The 21416-nt window shown below is 48.0% G+C and overlaps 1 long non-coding RNA gene across 2 annotated transcripts in view; it reads right to left on the bottom strand.

The window, feature by feature from the left end:
• Positions 1 to 374: 374 nt before the first annotated feature.
• The window catches only part of LOC133064703 (uncharacterized), a 98584-nt gene continuing 77542 nt past the window's right edge, over positions 375 to 21416 (bottom strand). For both annotated transcript variants that reach the window (XR_009694681.1, XR_009694683.1), the window contains 2 exons: positions 7461 to 7505; positions 375 to 880 (listed from right to left, as the gene is read on the bottom strand). This is a non-coding gene — a long non-coding RNA (uncharacterized LOC133064703). The remainder of the gene's footprint in view (positions 881 to 7460; positions 7506 to 21416) is intronic.

Genomic DNA, 21416 nt, shown 5'->3' with positions numbered 1-21416 from the left:
CAGTTGTTTCCAACTCTTTATGACCCCGTGGACTGAAGCCTGCCAGGCTCCTCTGTCCAAGGGATTTTCCAGGCCAGAATACTGGAGTGGGTTGCTATTTCCTACTCCAGGGGAACTTCCTGACCCAGGGATGGAACTCATGTCTCTTGCGTCTCCTGCTTTGCCACTAGCACCACCTGGGAAGCCCTCACACATATACACACGTCCACAAAAATGCACCCCCACACACACTGTGCTCACATCCTGCAAATGTAAACACACCAAACAGTCACACTATAGTTCTCAGCTCAAAACAACTAAGCAATTGTGTAACATGCATATAGACCTCAGCTCCCACCTTTCATTTCACAGATTTCTTTGCACACACATTTACACTGAGTATTAAAACCATATTTATTGGAGGCACCTGCAGTTTATTAGCCCCTGGGCATACTTACTGGCCCAGAAAACTAGGCAGGTCCCATCACCGTGGCTTACACGCTAATGAAAACAGGATACAGCTGGTTAACAGCCTGGTTTTGAAGAGTTTAAGACCAACGTATGTGTGCAGGCTGACCACTTGAAGCAGCCCCAGTCACAGCCGCACCGCTTCAAAAGTGGGTCACGCCGCCTTCTGCCGCCACCCACCGCCCTCACTGTGCGGGGCCAAAGACACGAGGCCCTCTGTTCCTCCTACCTCCAGGCTCTCCCGCCACAAGCAAACTCCCCCAGGCCTGCCTCGCTCCTTGCAGCTCCCACCTGGCCCGTCCCTCCCAAGGCCCTGTCCTGGGGTTGATGTGAATGTGGAGTTGGGGAGGGTTGATGGCACAGCTCCTGGGAGGTGGGGACCCAGCTGCTTCCGGTGTCCTGCTTCAGTGGGTGGTGGCATCAGGTCCTCAAGCTGGAAAGAGGAGCAGAGCAGTGAATTGTGCATGAAAATCTAGTTAGGGATTCAGATCAGAATCCTAGGGCATCTGGGTGGGCTCTGACCAAAGCCAGGCATGAGGGAAAACCCACAGTGCTGGCAGGTGCCTTAACCCCAAACCACAGCCCCTGGACTGCCAGTTCTGCTCTTCTGAGTGGGAATGCCACACCTGGCATTCATATCACCTGTGGCCAAAAGCGCACGGGCAGGATAGCTTTTCCTTGTGTGTTTCCCACCCTGGGTCCTGGGCACAGCTCAGGGACAGAGTATTCCTGCCCCGGGTGCCTGCCCCAGTTCTTCACTGTTCCAGAACCACCTTCTCCCATTTGCGTTCCCCTCGACACTCACCTACCACCTGGTCTAAAAGCCTTCTACCTGGACATCGCCCCACTCAACCCACCAGCTGAACTCCCCTTGTCAGCAGCCTGCAAGACCATCACACTGGAGGGTCCCAGAGATGTTTAGGGAACAGTGATCCCAGGCCTAAAGCCACTGTCAGCCCTCCAGACCCAGGGTCAAGGCCAGGACCAACCATCAGTTGGTCACAAGTTTCTGGCTGACTCCCTAGAAGTCCAATATGCCAAAACCAGTTCTTCCCCTGTTTTTATCTTTCAGTCAACTATGAAGATAACTTAAGGTGTTTGGAAGTCCTCCCCACTCCCCTCCTCCCAACCCAGACCCTCCAAATTAGGCTCCGCCTTCTTCCCAATTCCTGGTGCCCCCACACTGGACCAAGCCCTCACCCCTTTCTTCTCTGATTTCTGCCACCCTCCCTAGGGGCAGGGGTTCTACCTGGCAACAGGGACTGGCTCTAAGGGAAAATCCCAGAAGATCCCCCTCTTTCCCATCCCCATGGTCCCCTCCATTTAACTGAGGTTGGCAGCAGGACTCATCAGGTAGTCCAAATAGCTCTGGAGACGAACTCACTTTTAACAAACAGTCCTGAAATTTATAAAACGTTCACAAAAATCAAAGTATGCAGATTGTAGTCTCCAAGTACAAGTGGGCTTCTAATGACATCAGGACACTCAGCTTAAATCTAGACACGTGGAGGACTTTTGTCCAACTTAAAATACCTCAAAGGCAGCTTTGAACTGATCCCAAAATAGCTTTAATTGCTGCTAATGATAACTGGTATCTTGAGGAATGCAAACATATAAAACAGCCTCGGCACAGGAGCTGCTGCTTTGGAATCCACTGCCAACTCAGCTTTGCTCCTGACTTACAGAAAATGGGGGACAAAGGGTGGCCCCTTCCGTCTGGCTTGTCAAAGTGGTCTCTGCTTTACCATCCAGAAGAAGGAGGGGAAGGCAAGAAAGGGAAGATGGAAATGCCAGGGGAGCCCTGACACAGATGGAAATCTCCAGGTTATTAGTAGCAGCAGTAACAGCCATTTATCGAGCACCTACCCTGGGCCACACACCATGCTGGCAGCTGTGAGTGAGTGTAAGGCTCTGAGTCTAGTCTGAAGCTAGATGGGGATGGGCAGTGCCAAAGAAGCGGGTTGATTCCATTCCAGACCTATTTCTTGAGGCTAACCCTGCTTCACGTTGGGTGATGAATCAGATATGAGCCCTGCCCTCACAGAGTTCTCAGGTGAGTGGGGAAGAAAGATTCAGACATGGGTGCCCTAATTCTGGAGAGATGAGAATGGGAGACAGGCAAGATGGTGGTCCAAGGAGCACTGGGCACCTCCCCCCACCAGAAATCTACTAGTATTATCCAAGAAAAACAAAAAGGAAAGGGATGCTAGAGAGGAGGGAATGAGCTGAAACCAGGGAATGAGGGCAACCACACATCACAAATTCAGATGGACTGCTGTTGCTCTCAGCTCACTCTGTGCAGGGATTTGGGGGCGAAGGCCTTTGGGCTAACACACAAGACAGAAAGGCAGTTAGTTTCTAGATACAGCAGTCTAATTGAAAATATGTGTATAAACATGGAAAAAAGACTGGAAGAAGATACTAGGTTGGCCAAAAAGTTGGTTCAGGTTTTTTTTAACATCTTATGGAAAAATCCAAGCAACCTTCTTGGCTAACCCAATACAATAAAACAAGGACAGTACCTTTGTCTGGGTGGTGGGATCATGAGGACCTTAATTTTCTTCTATAGTCATTCTGAGAATATATTCTCTAATAAAAAGATTATTTAAAAATAAATAAACTTGTTCTTGCAAGTTCTATAAGTTTAAAATTATTTTCAAGTAAAAAAGTTTTTAACAGGGAGTATATGAGAAATCTGTGCTATGAATCTAAAATTTCCTTAAATAATAGTCTTTTTTTTTTTAATTTCTAAAAGGTTCTTGAAGAAGGGATAGTAACATTGACAATAGTAATAACTGTTGAAACTAAATGATAGGTATAAGAGAGTTTGAGTTTCCCACAACGTTGGGGTATATTCAAAAATATTCCATAACAAAAAGTAAAATTGTAAGTAAATAAGGGACTTCCCTGGCTATCAGGGGCTAAGACTCCATGCTCCCAATGCAGGGGGCCAGGATTCGATCCCTGGTCAGGAAACTAGATCCCACATGCTGCAACTAAATATCCTGCATGCCGCAACTAAGACCTTACACAACCAAATTTAAAAAAAAAAGTAAACCAAAGCTCTGTGCCAAGACCATCCCCAGCCTGGCCTGCCCAGTTCTGGACCCACTGCCCGGGGGTCTGTGTGTCACCCAGTCTCGGACACTGGAGCCACTGGTGACCCAGGACAGGCAGGGTCGGTGTCCCTGCTGGGCATCCTCTCCCCAGCCCCAGAGCACAGGTTCTCAGTAATTCCTGTCCGCAGTACCAGCTGGCACACGGACCCCTCAACATACAGTCCTGATCCCCAAACTCATGGCAACAACACTAGCCTTGACCCTCCTGCCAGGGCCGCCACCAGCTTCCTGCAGGCTGCAGGCTCCTGCCTGTATTCTTTCCTCATGGACTCTCCTCCCTCATCTGAGTCAGCTGGCACCAGGCTCTCACATCCTAAAAATGAGTCCCTCGCTGGTCCAGCATCCCCCCTTGATTAATGACCATTCCTCTCCTTCCTCCCCAGTCAGTTTCTAGAAGGGCTGGTCCACACTCACAGGACCAAGGCCTGCACGTGCCCCACTGTGGGCACATGGGGCTCAAGGCCACCCGCGTCCCTCTGTCACCGAGCTGGTCTACCTTGCACAAGGCGCCTTGCGGTCTACAGCAACCTTACTTCCCTCTGTTTCACTGTGTTCGTGCCACTCACTCCCCAAGCCCCTGGCTCCTGCCCCCTCCTCCCAGAGCTGCACCCTGGCCAAGAGCATCAGTGGCTTCCCAATGGCCGCATCCCAGGAGCCCCTCAGGGAATCTGCTTTTCCTCCTAGGTCTCTCCTGCCCCATTGGCTCCTGGGACCCAAGTTTTTTGATCTTGTGCCTCAAAGAGCACTCCCCTAGTCTTTCCTGGCGCCTTCCCCTGGCATTCTACACTCTCCCCAGCCTGTACCCCTGACCTAACTCTCTGCTCCACTGCCACGTGTACCCCACAAGTTCACTTTCAACACTAAACACATTGTCTTCCCAGACCTGCTCTGCCTCATGCGTTCTTTCTTTATCTGGGCAAAAGTCACCACCGTGGAGCCAGTTTCCCGGTTCATTCATCCTCACCGCCTGCCTCCTCTGCTGGCTCCTCCTGAGTCCCTACCCCAACTCCCACACCCACCTCCATCCCCACCCCCATCCCGGGTCGTCTGCCCTCTACACCACCACTGCCCTACTTCAAGCCCAACTACTGTAATAGTTATCCCACAGGTCTCCATCCCAGCTGTCCCCTCCCTGGTAATCCACTCTCCCGGGGATGCCAGAGTCCTGAGATGGAAGACTACTCATGTCATTCTTCTGCCCTGAATTCCTCCGTGGCTCCTCAGGCCAGAACAAAGTCCTGACTCTCAGCAGGGCACGTGAGGCCCCTCCCTAACTCATGGTCCACCTACACCAAATGGCTTGTAGTTCCCCAAACATGAGAGGCTTTTTCATGCCTTTTCACAAGCCTCTCACTTGGCTGGGCAAGCCTTCCCCACAGCCCTATTCTCCAGGTGAACTCTAACTCTTCCCTCAGAAGTCAGCTAAGCTACTGCTACCTCTGGAAGTCTTCTGTGATTTCCCTGACAGACTTAAGGGCTCCATCCTCTAAGCTCCCATCTCAGGGACTATAGTCTTCATGCCATCTGCAAGCTTCCAGAAGCCAGGGCCAGACCAGTTCCTAGTTGGAGCACCAGCACGATCTAAGCATGAAGGATGTGGTCTTTGAGGGTCTTTACTCCTACCATTCCCTCTGCTCATCCATCCTCTAGACCCTGCTCACCTTCCCTCTTTTCCCCAGAAGCACTACCTGCTCTCCCTCAACAATTGCCTCTCCTCTGTGACTTTGCAAGTCAGGCTAGCAGTGCTGTCTTTACCAGGTAGACTGGTGTTATTCAAACCTGTTACTGTGATCATAGTAAGGAAGACATTTTTCATCATACCCCAGCATACATATGCATTATAACATATGAAAAATACATTTACATATGTGTATGTGCTGTGCTTAGTCACTCAGTTGTGTCCAACTCTTCCCAACCCCATGGACTGTAGCCCACCAGGCTCCTCTGTCCATGGGGATTCTCCAAGCAAGAATACCTGAGTGGGTTGCCATGCCCTCCTCCAGGGGATCATCCCAACCCAGGGATCGAACCTAGGTCTCCCACATTGCAGGGAGATTCTTTACCATCTGAGCCACCAGGGAAGCCCAAGTATACTGGAGTGGGTGGCCTATCCCTTCTTCTTGGGAAGATCCCAGGGGAATCTTCCCAAGACAGGAATTGAACCAGGTAAAATGCATTTACCATATGTGATACACTCATGTTTTCTATTTTACTCCACTTTGTCTTTTTTAAATGCTGGTACTGACACACTAAATTAAGCTCCCAACCATGAACTGGTCCCCTGCCCCACCATTTAAAACCTCTGCCGTAGCCAGTGGGGATCACTAAGGGTTTCCTGCAAGGGAGCAACATGATTAGAAGGGTGGGTTAGGACAGTGCTTCTCAAATGTATGAAAGTGAAGGCCCTGTGCATTTACAATCCGTCCTATGCTTTACTTTTTAAAACTAGCAATAAAAATGAATTATTAGAAAAGAAAATAACAAAAATATAAAAAAATAACACAAGTCCCTATTTGTTATAATAAAAAAATATCCTTAGTAGACACTGTGGAGTGATGTCAGGAGCATGCTGGGAGGTAGATGCTAGGCTGGGACCAGAGATATGAGGTGACTTTGCCAGGCCTGTTTGCCAGGCAATGCATTTGAGCCCTTGACACGTGCCACTCCTGCACTGCCAACCTCTCTGCCAGGGCACTTCCAATTTGCACAGTCTGAAGGGCTTTGCTAAGGCGGCAAGCGCTGCTATGCAGGCTCCTTGTCTATGGATCCACCCTGCTTACATTCGAATCCCAACTCAGCCACTAAGCAGCTCTGGGCCATGGACAAAGGACTTAGCCTCTCCCAGCCTCCGTTTCCTCTTGGAATCATCCTGGGAGATTAATAAAACAATCTGTCCTGCAGGGAGGGGCCCAGAACTGGAACCTGGTTGACACCCCTGCTTCTGACGCTCAAAGTTAGGATTCTGCTGTCCTGGTCCCCCGTCTTTCTGAGTCAGCCTCATCCTTGCAGGTCCCTTCTCTGCCCCTCACTGACCACTGCAGCCAAACCACCTCACTCCTTGCTTCCTCTCTTTCTCGTGCTCTCAGAATATGGCTTGCATCCTACAAGGCAGAGAGAATATAGTAAGCCCTAGGTTCTGTCCACTCCCACTCCTTTCTCGGGGACTCTGTGCCCATCAGACTAATCCCTCCACCTGAGTCTCACTCACCCACTCCTCCTCTCTACATTGACGGAGCTTCTTTTCACCGATTATTCCCTCCCTCTTCTGAGTATCCTTCCAAAGAGTCAAGTCTCTGATCACCCCTCAGCCTAAGGAATCTGCCCTGTGGTGTGCTGATAAATGTTAAACAACAGACCTGCTAGAGAAAATAATGTATACATATATACATGTATATGAGTTTATTATAAATTTTACTGACATAAAAGATATTTAGCAATTTATAAATAATAATAAAAATACTGTATTCTTTATTGTAACTGAATATAGCAAATGGAGTCTTATATAATGCTTTCATTGATTTTTACCAACCCCCTGACTCCATAACCAACCAAAAATTATAACTGAAAAATGAGTGTAGTTCCATTATGAATGGTGGTTGATATTATTGTTTGTGCTATCTAGTGAGAAAAAAAGTGAAACAATAAGAACATATGTTGGAATTTGTCTATGGTGTGACCAACTTCCCTACTGAATCAGATAATAGTTTTTGAATACTGGAAGAACGCGCCATTCAATAATGTAGGGGCTACTGGCAAAACATACATTTAAATTTAATTTAATCTGCCTTGTTAACATTTCCTTTATAAATTTCTTATGTCTAGATAGTCAACAATACAATCAATCAAGCCCTGATTTGTGGTATTTATGAATTTCAATGATGTAAATATTCTCACCATGGCTGACTTCAAGCTACCAACAGGATGTCACTGAATGCAGAGCTGGGAAGAAAAGCACAGTAACACAACATTATATAGCATTTCCACAGACAAAAGAGAGGTTGAAAAAAAAAAAGCATAAACAGTAAAACCTTGTAAAATTCTTAGGAGATGATGAGTTTGAGTATTTATCTTTGTTTTTAACAGAACTTATTTCATTGTAATTTTGTATAGTTTAATTTTTTAAAAATAGCTAGGTTTAACAACTGTCTCACAAAATTCCTAAAAATTTAGGAATTTAGCCCTTAGGAGCCGATCTGATCTGAACACGTGTGGACCTGACCCCTCCCCCCATCTCTGCCTTGAATGGGATCTCCAGAAAGTCCTCCCAGCTTGATGGCCCCTTCCAATGTATAAATTTCAGGTACTATCCTGTAAGCAAAACTGAGATACTGTTCTTGCACTCAAACTTGCTCCACTCCAGGGCTACCATCTTGGTGAAGGGTTTCTCCATCCACCCAGGAACCCAGGCCAGAAACCACTGTGTGATTCAGTCTGGCTAGCCCACGAGGGTCAAGAGAAGCCCACAGAGAAAGGCATGATCCAGAGGGATTTTAATCAGCACATAGGGAAAATTTGATAAATGGTGATGCTGATAAACGGTGATAAAGGCAACAGGGAGCAATGAAATTCTTCCTTATCCAGAATTACAGGCCTTTCTGAAGGATCAATTTGAGAAATATAACGGAAAAATACAGAGTACAGGGTTAAGTGATAGAATCAGAAGTACAATTAAAGAATGCTTAAGGCACGGTGATTCTGGGGAGAGGAGTGGACAGCTTGGGAAGGAATGCAGGAGTACCTGCTGACCACCTGGAAGGGATGACTAAGCAGGCTGCCTGGTTCCTGGCCTGGGTGACTTGGAGGACAGTGGCAGCACTCTCTGGAGACCCCAGAGGAATGACTTTGTGGGGTGACTATGAACTCACCCTGGGGTGTTCTGGGTTTGAGGTCGATGTTCAACCAAATGGAGAAGTCCCTTTGTCAGTTGGCTATTAGAATCTGGACTTCAGGAAAAAGTCATGATCGAAAGATGGAATTTGAGAGTCATCAACAGATCAGTATTTAGGAACCATCACCCCTTGGAGAGAGGGAATTGGTTGGGCAGAGGACCCCGCCTCAGGCCTGGGGACACCAGCATCGGAGGGACGGCCATGGGCCTGGAGATGGAGAAGCAGTGAGAGAGGCAGGAGGCCGAAAGCAGAGTGGAGGACAGAGAGACAGAAGGGGCGACAATTCTGGGAGGAGGGCGTGCTTAGCACCAGCCAAGGGTGGGAAGGATGGAAGTTATTGCTTAGCATATTAGCAACTTGGTGGCCCAGGGACATGGGTCGAAGGAAGGCCAGCTGGTGAGGACAAGGGCAGGGCAGCAGAGGGAAGGAGAAGGTTGGGAAGAGGGGATGCTGGCTCCCAGGAGCGTGGGGCCTGAGGGGGACAAATGAGGGAGACGTCCACAGCCCCGCTGGAAGGGTTAGCCTTGGGCGGGCAAGGAGCTGTGTCTCAGGAGGTGTGCAGGGGGACACCAAGGCGAGCTAGGAAGGCGGGGTGTCCGTCCAGATTCCCTGGGAAGCAGATGCGGAATGGAGTTAGGAGTGACGAGATTCAGTGGGGAGACACCTGTGAGAGAGAGGGAGGGCAGAGAAGGCTGAGAGAAGGCAGGAGACATCTCACCCCTGGGGAAGAAGTGGGGGGCCCCTCCCTGCCCTGCGGCCTCAGCACTGGCTACAGCTGGGATACAGCTCCCCCCACACCTCTCAGCCTCCCTCCCAGGACTGAGCAGTGTGCCTCCATGACGGCCACAGCGGGAGCTCCCCATCTCTCAGAGACGTGGTGTTGGGGTTGTTTGGCAGGCGTGTGGTGGAGAGCTGATGGATGGAGGATGGCGGGGAGGGTCTGGGACAGTTCCAGGGGAGAAGGAGACTAATGCTGGAGGCCTGAGGTGTGGCTGCGTGTGGAGGCCTGGAGTCTGTAATCACTTCAGTTCCCCCATGGGGGAATGAGGATAGCAGGAGGCTGGTCTGTCCTGGGCCAGATGTCTAGCCCAGTCAAGGGCAGTGGAAGGACAGAGGAGCAGGGGGTGGCAGGTTGGGGGAAAAGGGTACCTGAAATGATGAAAGGGTCTGGGCCTCTGAGAGTAGGAGGGGAGGATGGGCTAGGGCGGGTGCTGGGGAACTCTGTGAGGTTGAGGACAGGGTGATGGAGTCCCGGATGAAAAGTCTGTGAGGGAGAAGGCTGGGATCAGAGCGTGGGGACTGTTTCAGAGCAGAGGTGGAACAGTTCTAGGTCATGACAGTGTTGGGTGGCTGAGAAGGGCACAGCACCATGAGGCCAGGCTGCTCGCAGGATGTGGGGTCGTGGACTGACGGCACGTTTGCAGTCCTGTCACATCCCCCATCAGCTGGGGCCATGTAGCCCTGTGGCTGATGGCCCCCGGAGCCCCTGGAGCAGGGCTAACTCTCCTGCCAGTGCTCCCCTCAGGGCAATTCCAGGCTAAGGCTTGACCCTCAGGCAGGGTCCACCCCAGGCAGAGGCCACGGAAGATCAAAGACCCCCAACCCTGAAGGGCAGAGGTCCCTCTGACGAGACACTAGGGTCCCGAGAGGAAGTATAAGCAGGCATTAACAGAGGATTTGACTGCCTCCAGGCACTCAGGGAAGGCTTTCCACATTTGAGATCTGAGGAAAAAAAGGGGTGCCCTAGGTGAAGTGATGGGATCAAGAGGAGGCTCACAGAGAGGGCCCACTTGCCCAGCAGGAGCCCCAACCTGCAAAGTACCCTTTTCTTCCCGTCACACTGCCTTCCTTCAGGGTTTTGAAGGGCCCTTGTTACCTTCCACCACAGGCCCCTTGCACGTGCTGTTCCTCACCCTGGAAAGTTCCCCTGCCCCCTCCCCCCCTTCTTTAGGGAATTGCTGAGTTTGGAAAGTACCCAGAATTACTTGAGGAAGGCTCTAGAGCAGACACACTTGAATTTGCCACACGCCTCACTCAGAGGCAGAGGCCAAGTCTGTGGTTTTTCTCCCCGAGGAGCCATGTCATCACCGGTAAAGTGTGCGCCTTGCTGAGTGATAAAGGGGAAAGGAGTGAAGCTTGAAGGAGACGTGAGCCTGGAGGCCCCTCACTGTGACAAGCACAAAGTAGATGCCCAAAATTATTTGCTGAATAACTGATCAGTTGGGCCCGGCCTCAGTTCAGTTCAGACCTAACATTTATTTTTAAGATGGCAGAGTAGAAGGACGTGTGCTCATCTTCTCCTATGAGAACTCCAAAATTACAGCTCTCTGCTGACCAACCATCAACAGGAGAATGTTGGATTCCACCAAAAAAATACACCCCACATCCAAGGGCAAAGGAGAAGTCCCAGCAAGATGGTAGGAGGGGCAAAATTACATTTAGAATCAAACCCCATACCCACCAGAGACACTCAGAGGGCTCAAACAAAACCTTATGTGTACCAGGAAACTCCACAGAGACTGAGCCAGACCTGCATTTGAGTGTTTGAGTGTCTCCTGTGGAGGTATGGGTCAGCAGCAGCCTGCTGCAGGGGCTCTGGGTGCAGCAGACGTGGGTATGGCATAAGCCCTCTTGGAGGAGGTCGCCATCAACCCCACCATAGAGCCACCAGAACTTACACAGGACTGGGGAAACTGACTCTTGGAGGGCACACACAAAACCTTGTGCACACCAGGACCCAGCAGAAAGGAGCAGTGACCCGACAAAAGACTGACCCAGACTTGCCCGTGAGTGTCCAGGAGTCTCTGGCGGAGGTGTGGGTCAGTGGTGGCCTGCTGCAGGGTCACGGGCACTGTGTCCAGCAGTGCATGCATGGGACCTCTTGAAGGAGGTCGCCATTATCTTCATTACCTCCACCATAGTTTGGCCTCAGGTCAAACAACAGGAAGGGAACACAGCCCCGCCCATCAACAGAAAATTGGGTTAAAGATTTACTCAGCATGGCCCTGCCTATCAGAACAAGACCCAGTTTCCCCCTCAGCCAGTCTCTCCCATCAGGAAGCTTCCATAAGCCTCTTATCCTTATCCATCAGAGGGCAGACAGAATGAAAACCACAATCTCAGAAAGCTAACCAATCTGGTCACATGGACCACAGCCTTGTCTAATTCAGTGAAACCATGAGCCACGCTGTGTAGGGCCACCCAAGATGGACAGGTCATTCTGGAGAGTTCTGACAAAACATGGCCCACTGGAGAAGGGAATGGCAAAGCACTTCAATATTCTTGCCTTGAGAACCCCATTAACACTATGAAAGGCAAAAAGACAGGACACTGAAAGATGAACTCCCCAGGTTGGTAGGTCCCCAATATGCTACTGGAGATCAGTGGAGAAATAACTCCAGAAAGAATGAAGAGACGGAGCCAAAGCAAAAACAACACCCAGTTGTGGATGTGACTGGTGATGGAAGTAAAGTCCGATGCTAAAGAACAATATTGCATAGGAACCTGGAATGTTAGGTCCATGAATCAAAGTAAATTGGAAGTGGTAAAACAGGAGATGGCAGGGCCCAGCCTCAGTGGCGTATTTAATGTCCATGCTTCCTCAAAAACAATGAATTTCCCTTTGACTGGACTGAGCCAGGGTCAGTAGATGACCTTGAGGCCACAGCATATGTTGGAACCTGTGTGCCTCAGGGCACAAGGGGTTATACCTGTCCTTGCTCAAAAATTACAGGAAGTTGCTAAATGGGCCAAAAGAAGAACCTGCACACTCTCTGCCCCACCTCCAGCTGTTGCTTCATGAAAGGTCAAAACAAGCAAGATAAAATCTGTCCAATTCACAGCTGCAAAGAGACAGGAGTCAGAAATGTGACCCACCCGTCCCCATCTAATTCCACCATGTGGCCAGGGGCGGCCCAACCCAGGACAGAGACCCCTGAGGCAGGCGCCCCAGCCTGTGCCAGGGTCCCTGGGTCTCCATCTTTACACTCTATGGTGGTCTCTCGTGAGAGCCAGACTGGTTTCATTTCTGGACAGTGGGCCTGGTTGCTTTCATCTTCTCTGACAGAAGGTCAGGGGTACATCAGGGAGGACTAGGGGCCCACAATTCTCCAAGCCCTGCTCCCAGCCCACTGGCTTCTCAGGGGAGCTGCGGTGGTGCTTTCTCTTGGAGCCAGGCCAGCCCCATGGCACGTCACCCCCTCCAATCTGATCTTGAGGAGGCAGCGGTATGCAGGGCGGCCTTCACCCCCACCACAGCCCCAAGAGGCCAGGCTCCAGCCAGGAGTCTCTCTGGGGCCTTGAGGTAGAGTGGAAGCCCTCAGGCAGGCCATGGGCCCAGAGCAGACTGATTCTTTCGTAGAGAGGACAGAACAGAGCCAAGACATACCCTCAGATATGAAACACGTCCCTTCTGGAACTTGACACTGGGTCTTTGCCCAAAGGTGATTTTATATCATTATTTGTTGAATCTTCTCCAGAATTACTTGAATGAATGAATGAATGACACTGACACTGTCAAGCTCCTTCAAAAACCTATACATCTCTGGGTTAAGGAAACTTTTTACCAGACCTCTTTCCTTTTTCCCAGAGACTCCACCTCATCCCACCAGGGCACAACCATGGCAGACAGACCCCCTTCTCCCTCAGGTCTGTAGCATCCCAGAGAGGAAGACGGCATGAAGCCTCCTTTCCTCATGGACACCGGCTGCCTCTTCCCCACACTTCATGCCCACTCTGCTCTGTCTCTGTCATTGTGCCCCATGTAAAGCACACATAGAGAGCCCTCACCCAGATCAGCCTATATGAAATCATCTGAGGATAGAAAGTGCTAGAATACAAAATACACACACACACACACACACACACACACACACACTGAAGAAGCACAAACTGGACAAAAATATAGGAATTAGATTTCACTGAATTTTTTTAAATTATGGGATTTCCCAGTGTCCCAAAAGAAAATTACAACCCCTCCCCCAGACAAGCATATATAAGTAAACAACATAAAAACACTGGCAACAAGCCCACTGTGGGTGGGAAATCACCAGCAAGGGGAACTCTCCTCCCCATGAGAGTTCTGTAATTGTTCCACAGGTGCCTTTCCTGCATCTCCAACCAGAGTGTAAGTTGCGTAAGATGCTGTTGAAAGAGCAACGGGGCCAAAAGGCAGGAACCTAAGTGGCTGTGTGACCTTGGCTGAGCTCCTTAGTATCTCTGGGCTATCCTCTTTCCACCTGGAAAATAAAGGCTGGCCTTTAGAACTTCTGTTGTATTCACAGCGCCTGGCCCAGTACCACCTTGGAAGGGCTTTTAATAAATACAAATGGAAAGAAATGGTCCAACATGATTTATGAGTCAATATAACCCCAAATCTGAATTAAGATTTGGATGAAGGTACCATTTCCCAACAAATTCTTCAGGAAAGTTGGATAGAATGCATCTTTGGAGGATCACATAAGAGCTCTTCTCTTTTTTGACAACCAATTTTTCAGCCCCTGGGGTGAAGGGGAGAGAGGCTGAAATTAGTAGGAGTAACTCTGTGGGGGCAGTGGAGGGACTCGTGTGACAGAGTCACTAAGCTGGGTCTTGCTGTGTCACTGCACCACTGTAGGCTGGCTTGCACCTGTCTCTAGCTGGTGAGCCCAGGTCTCTGCCCTTGGTGGGTGCACAATGACAATGCATGTGTCTGCCCACTGACTGGATGCAAGTTCAGATGTCACCCCCACTCTGGCCTAAGGAGGAAGCAGGGGAGGTACCTTGGACCCCATTTGCAGAAACACAGGAGAAACGAGGAGAGCCCTCTGCATGACGGGTGTGCAGGCAGGTCCTGGGCCTTCTGTGCAGGCAGAGACCCCAGAACTCTGAGAGATGCTTGCTGTCATCCTCAGAGAACGCTCTTCCCCAGGAGTCCTGACTCTCCTCCCAATATTCTCTCCCTATCGGTTCAGGATGCAGGGGGACATGAGAACCTGGGAGTCTCCTCGGGAGGACTGTCCTAGATTGGTTCTTGGGATGGTCACACGTGCCTCCCAGGACATTTGCCCTCAGGTTCCCTCTGCCCCAGAGGGGACACAACCCAGTCGGCTGGAATCCTCAGCACAGAATCTAGAATTCTTAGCCTAGAATCCTCAGAGTCAGCCAGTACCGCCCCAGAGTCACCATTCAGCTGTGGGAAAGCTACCTGACCTTTGTCTCCTCTCTTATAACATGAAAGATAGGACCAACCCAACACACATTAATGAGAATTAAATGAGATAGTGTACCGAGAACACTGGCCAACCCAGAGCTAGAGCATATTTACCGTGAAGATTACACAGAGCTGCACACCCCTCACAGATTAGACCAACAGCAGGCCTCAGGAAGTCTGTCAGCCACACTGCTAAAGGACTCCTGGTCAGGTCACGTGACAGGGACTGGGACAGGCCAGGAACATCACAAAAAAGGAAAACCTGCCCCCTCCCAGGACTGGCAGACTCTAGGACGGTGCATGTCCACAGCTGCTGTAGAGGTTATGAAACCACCTGCTCATTGCACAGCCAAGGAAACATTCTCAGAGACTATGGGTGACATGCCAGAGGCCACGCTATGAGTTGTGACTGCATTTGGACAAGAGAACATATCTTCAGTGTCTTCTCAGCATGGCCAGATTACCTTCCCAGATATTAACTTGTGTTTTAATGGTTGTGTTCTTCCTCTCTCTTGCCATTCCAGGAAGGTCTTGGATCTGTCTTCTTTGAGTTTCAGGGCCAGACACCTGATCCTGGGCACAGAAGCCTGACTCATGACCTGGAGGCAGAGGCGGAGTCTCACAGGGCACCAGGGCCCAAGCACGTGGACAGCCCATAGGAGGCCGCTTCCTGCAGCACCACAAGCCTCCTGGATTTCAGGGTGACCCTCCCTGGGAAGGGCCCTAGAATGACCACGTTGGAATTCCCTCCCCTTCAGACCTGATGGGAACTCAGGGGTAGAAACGAGTTGATCTCGGGAGGGTGGTGGGTTGAGATTCGCATTGTCCACACAAGGCACTGCTCAGGCCCCTTCACTACATGGTTCTCTCTGACCACATCACCCATTTGTATAGCTCTTGACCAAGTGTCTTCACAACTGTCCACTCAGTCCCTGAGATTCTGCCCATTAACCACAGGGGAAAAACCGGAGCTCGGTAACTGGACTGCACTCGCTCAAGGCCACATAAGTAGTAAGAGAAGTAGGACAAAACCCAATTCTTCTGACTCCAAGACAGAGCTCTTGACAACACGTCACTGCCTGCCCTGTCCTGCTCTTTGCATACAGCTGGTCTCCTGGCCACTGGTTGAGCCTAATCTCGGAAAGCACACCTCATGTCACCTGGGTCCACAACCCAGGCCAGGCCTCTGTGGGAGAAACAGGCCTGGAGGAGGGCACCTGGGGGGCCCACCCTGCCCAGGGACCCCTGCCTTGATGACTTGGCAGGATGCAATGATGACTTTCTAGAGACTCACCTGACACTGGTATGATGTCAGCTTGGGTGGAAGCTAAAGGCCTAGACATGGACAAAAACCCCTACAGGTGACTGGAAACCAAAAGCAAAAAGTACAACTGGCCACCAAATATGAACAAATCTGTAAACCCACTAGCAATTAAGAAACGCATGTTAGGGAAATTCCTTTGCAGTCCAGCAGTTAAGATTCTCCATTTTCATTACCAAGGGCCTGGGTTCAGTCCCTGGTCAGGGAACTAAGAGCCCACAAGTCGTGCGGCATGGTCAGAAAAAAGCCTGTTAAAGTCACATTCCTGTTTTTGCTCTCATGTCTATTAGATTGGCAAAGTCTTTTTCCTTCTATACTATTCATGAGAATAAAAATTGATACAACTTTTCTACACACACACACACACACACACACACACACCCAAAGCCTTAAAAGTATTCATTTTCTAAATACAATAGGAATTTGAATTTTCCATGGAATGGAAAAAGGACATTAGTAAGCTATATATACCTATGGCTGATTCATATTGCTGTTTGACAGAAAACAACAAAATTCTGTAAAGCAATTATTCTTCAATTTAAAAATAAATGAACTTTTTTTAAAAAAAGAGCATTGGTTAAGAAAACTGGTGAAAGCCAAATAAAGTCTGGAGTTTAGTTAATAGTAGCATACCAGTGTTAACTGATTAGTTTCAACAAATATACTCTGGCTGGTAAGATACTAACATAGAGGAAGCTGGGTGAAGGGAATATGGGAACTTGCTGTACTATCTTTGCAAATTTTCTGCAAATCTAAAATTATTTCAAAGTGAAAGCTTTTTTTTTTTTAATGCTCACATTCTTTTACCCAGAATTTCACTTCTAAGATTTTATCTCAAAACTTACCAGAGATGTGGATGGACATTTATGTATCAGGATATTGCACCAATTGCGATAACCACAGAAATGTGGAAAAGAATATGTCCAAGAACAGCATGTTGAGTAAATAAGTTATGGTGCATCCAATGATGATAGAATGTAGTCAGAAAGAATCACACTATAATAATATGTGTTGACATTGAAAATGCTTATGATAGAAGGTAAAGTGAAAGAATTAGGACACAAAACTATATATATTTTAAGCACAGTACAATTTTTAAATGGTGTACATAAGCAAAACCACCAATATATTGATGTTAAAGGCAGTTATTAATAGATATATTAACCTACTAATGTATTAATAGATTTTTAATATAGTTATTAATATAATTAGAGTGAACCTAAGCTGCTTCTTGGGCTTCTCTGGTAGCTAAGCTAGCAAAGAATCTGCCTGCAATGCAGGAGACCTGGGTTCAATCCCTGGGTCAGGAAGATCCCCTGGAGAAGGGAATGGCTACCCATTCCAGTATTCTGGCCTGGAGAATTCCACAAACTGTAGAGTCCACAGGGTCATAAAGAGTCAGACCCAACTGGAAGACTTTCACTTCACTTAAGCTGCTTCTTAAATACATTTATGTATATTGTAAATTTTCTACAATGAATGTATATTACGTTTATAATAAGGGAAAAAAGCTATCAAAAATCCCCAACCCATGGCAGTTCCTCAAAAATTTAAACACAGAGTTACCAAATGACCGAGCAACTCCACTACAAGATATGTACCCAAGAGAAGTGAAAACATATATCTGCAAAAAATAACTTCTATGTGAATGTACACAGCAATATTATTTATAATAGACAAAAAAATGGAAACAATCCACACATCCCTCATGACAAATGAAATGTGGTATAACCAGCCAATGGAATATTTTCCAGCAATAAACAGAATGAATTACTGACATGTATAACATGGGTGAACCTTGAAAATATTATGTCAAGTGAAAGACACCAGACACAAAATGACTCTGATTGTATGATTCTATTCACATGAAATGTCCAGAATACGTAAATCCATAGCAACAGAAAGTAGGTTAGTGGTTGGCAGTGGGGCGTAGGGAGTGACTGCTAATGGGTGGGGTAAAGAAAATGTTTTGGAATTAAATAGTGATGATGGTTCTGCTACTTTATGAATATACTAAAAACCACTATATTATACACTTTAAAGAGTAAACGTTGTGGTTTGTGGATTATTATATCTCAAAAAAAAAAAAGAGAGAGAGAGAGAGAGAAAGAAAAAGAAATAAAAAATTCCCCTACCCAAATACTACATTTCACTGCTTCTCATCATTTCAACAATTTATTTTCCTTACTTTTCAAAGATAACTCAAGACGGTAGAGACCAGCTGCCCCCCAAAAGCCAAGCCTTTGTAGGCAGAGCAGGTGGCCATCTGTTTATGGCATAAATGGAATGCTGAGAAAGTAACAAGAAATCACACCCCATCAGTTCCTTCCTTCCACCAGTTAGTCCTCGCTCCCTCCCCTCCTCCCTCTCTCCTTCTCTCCATCCCTCAGGCACTAGAACTACCCTGCCCAGGGAACCCCACAATAAGGAGCTAACCCTTCAAGTTACCCTTTTGAGATTGACACTCTCTATTAAATCTCCCCTATAAATACAAGTTTTCTGAGATTTTAAATGCACCACCTGTGTGGGAATTAACTGATGAGACCTCCCAACATACAGCTGGCTGAAAGGGAAGGCAACCCAGGAGAGAGAACTTTGCTAGGGGCTTGCCGAGGTTCACAGCAGCAGTGCCTCCTGGGATGGACAAGTCTTGGTGGGCGTGAGGGCACTGGTGCTAGGAACCTTCGAAGAGGGAATGGGAATCAAGGCAAACATACCAACTTCCCAGTCCTGAGCAGCTAGATGTGCTTCTCAACCTACTCAGGCCTGGAGGCCTTAAAGGAGGAGTGAAGAGGAGCAGAAAGGGCTGGCAAAGCTGGTGATGGGTCTCTCCCCCAGACCCACCTCTCCCACAGCCCCACGGAGGGCTTGGCACCTAAGGACACTTGGCGGTCTCAGTACTTGTCTTCTCAGTTTGTCCCAGCGGAGCCTCTTGTTCAGTTGGAAGGCCAAGTTCTCCCACAGCCTTCCCAAGAACATAGGACAGGGCCAAGAGTAAAGTAAAAAGAGTCAATTTCAAAAAAAAAGCATACTTGAAAGTTTAAGAACTGGCCTGAGGACTTCCCTGGTGGTTCAGTGGTTAAGACTCTCTATTCCCACTGCAGTGGGCATGGGTTCCATCCCTAGTCAGGAAGCTAAGAGCTTGCAGGCTGTGTGGTACAGCCAAAACAAAAATTTTTAATTAGAAAATAAATAAATAAAAAGTGGCCTGAGGTTTTTTCCGCAGGGTGTACAGAACTTAGCAAAGAGCAGGTGAGTATGTGGGCTGGAATTCTTGTGGAGGATGGGGCAGAGGCGGGAGGTCCTGAGCAGTGTAGCCCTTTGAGTCAAGATGCTCTCCTCCTGCGCGGGGCCAGGCTGGCCTGGGTTGGGCAGATAGTGTGTTGAAATGAAAAACTGGTGGAGGACTTTAACCTTACTCGGTATGACAGACTCCAGGTCCATCCACATCTCTACAAATGGCCCAGTTTCATTCCTTTTTATGGCTGAGTAATATTCCATTGTAAATGTGTACCACATCTTTATCCATTCGTCTATTGATGGACATTTAGGTTGCTTTCATGTCCTGGCTATTGTAAACAGTGCTGCAGTGAACACTGGTGTACACGTCTTTTTGCACTATGATTTTCTCAGGGTATATATCCAGGAGTGGGATTGCTGAGTTATATGGTAGTTTTTAGATTTTTATTGTACATTAATGCATATACGTGGAATCCAGAAAAATGGCACAGATGAACCTATCTTCAGGGCAGGAATAGAAACCCAGACATAGAGAACAAACATATGGACACAGGGGGATAGGGGAGAGTGAGAAGAATTGGGAGATGGGTTTTGACATATACACACTGTCATGTGTAAAACAGACAGCTAGTCGAAACCTGCTGTAGAGCACAAGGAACTCAGCTCTGTGCTCTGTGGTGACCTAGAGGAGTGGGATGTGGGGTGGGGTTGGAGGGAGGTCCGAGAGGGAGGGGATATATGTATACACATAGCTGATTCACTTTGTTGTACAGCAGAAACTAGTGCAACATTGTAAAGCAATTACATGCCAATAAAAAAATTAGTGGAGGAATTCAGACAGTGGAGGAGGAGAAGGGAAGCAGTAGGTACATGGTTCTGCGCATGGAGTTTAGGGACTAAAAGGGGAAGATTCTGTTGACAAGTACAAGGGCTCCACAAGTGCCTAGAGACCAAAGCCTCCCATTCATCCAACTCAACAACTATTTATTGAGTACCTACTATGTGCAATCAATCCTAAAGGAAATCAGTCCTGAATATTCATTGGAAGGACTGATGCTGAAGCTGAAGCTCCAATACTTTGGCCATCTGGTGCAAAGAACTGACTCACTGGAAAAAACCCTGATGCTGGGAAAGATTGACGGCAGAAGGAGAAGGGGATGACAGAGGATGAGATTGTTGGGTGTGATCACTGACTCGATGGACATGAGTTTGAGTAAGCTCTGGGAGTTGGTGATGGACAGGGAAACCTGGTGTGCTGCAGTCCATGGGGTCTCGCAGAGTCAGACACGATTGAGCGACTGAACTGAACTGAACTATGTGCTGGGCATTGTCCTAGTCTCTGGGGACACAATCATGAACAAGAGATTAAAAACCCTGCCATGATGGCAAGAACATGGAGAAACTGGAACCCTTGTACATTGCCAGTGGCAATGTAAGATGATATGTCCTTTGTGGAAAATGGCATGGTGTTTCCTCAAACAATTAAACATAGAATCATGTGGCATATACATACCATGGAATGGAATATTATTCAACTTTTAAAAGGAAGGAAATCTGACACATGCTACCACATGCCTGAACCTTGAAGACGTTATGCTAAGTGAGATAAGTCAAACTCAAAAAGACAAATATTGTATGACTCCAATTATGAGGCACCTAGAATAGACAAATTCACAGAGACAGAGTAGAATGGTGACTGCCAGAATCTAGAGGGAGGGAAGATGGGAGTTATTGTTTAATGAGTGGAGAGATTCTGGTTGGGGTGATGAAAAAGTTCTGGAAATGGATAGTGGTGATAGTTGCAGAACAATGTGAATGTACTTGAATGCCACTGAACTGTACACTCAAAAAATGGTTAAAATGGCAAATTTTGTGTTGTGTATGCTTTACAATATATATTTTTTAAAACCTGGCACATGGAACTCAGGTTTTAGAGGCACAACCTGGAGCAGAGCTCATTAACAAAGGGTAGCGCTAACTGTCCCCATCTCAGATCCGGGGCATAAACTACATCCAGGTTCTTCAGAATCTGGGTGGGGCGGTTAGAAGAGGGTCAAGAGAGAGAAGGGCAGGCACAGGTTTCCACACGTCCTCTTCACACAGAATATCTGTTTTCAATGTCAAGTCTGTTCAGATGAAACTCTGGGGGAAGCAAGGCCACCACTTAGATTTATCAGTTGTAACAAATACATGGATCCAGTAGGAAATAT

The sequence above is a fragment of the Dama dama genome, chromosome 11 (genome assembly GCF_033118175.1).
Source record: "Dama dama isolate Ldn47 chromosome 11, ASM3311817v1, whole genome shotgun sequence".
Taxonomy (NCBI): Eukaryota; Metazoa; Chordata; class Mammalia; order Artiodactyla; family Cervidae; genus Dama; species Dama dama.
Note: the sequence above shows the minus strand (reverse complement) of the source record. Positions and strands in the feature narration are given on the sequence as shown.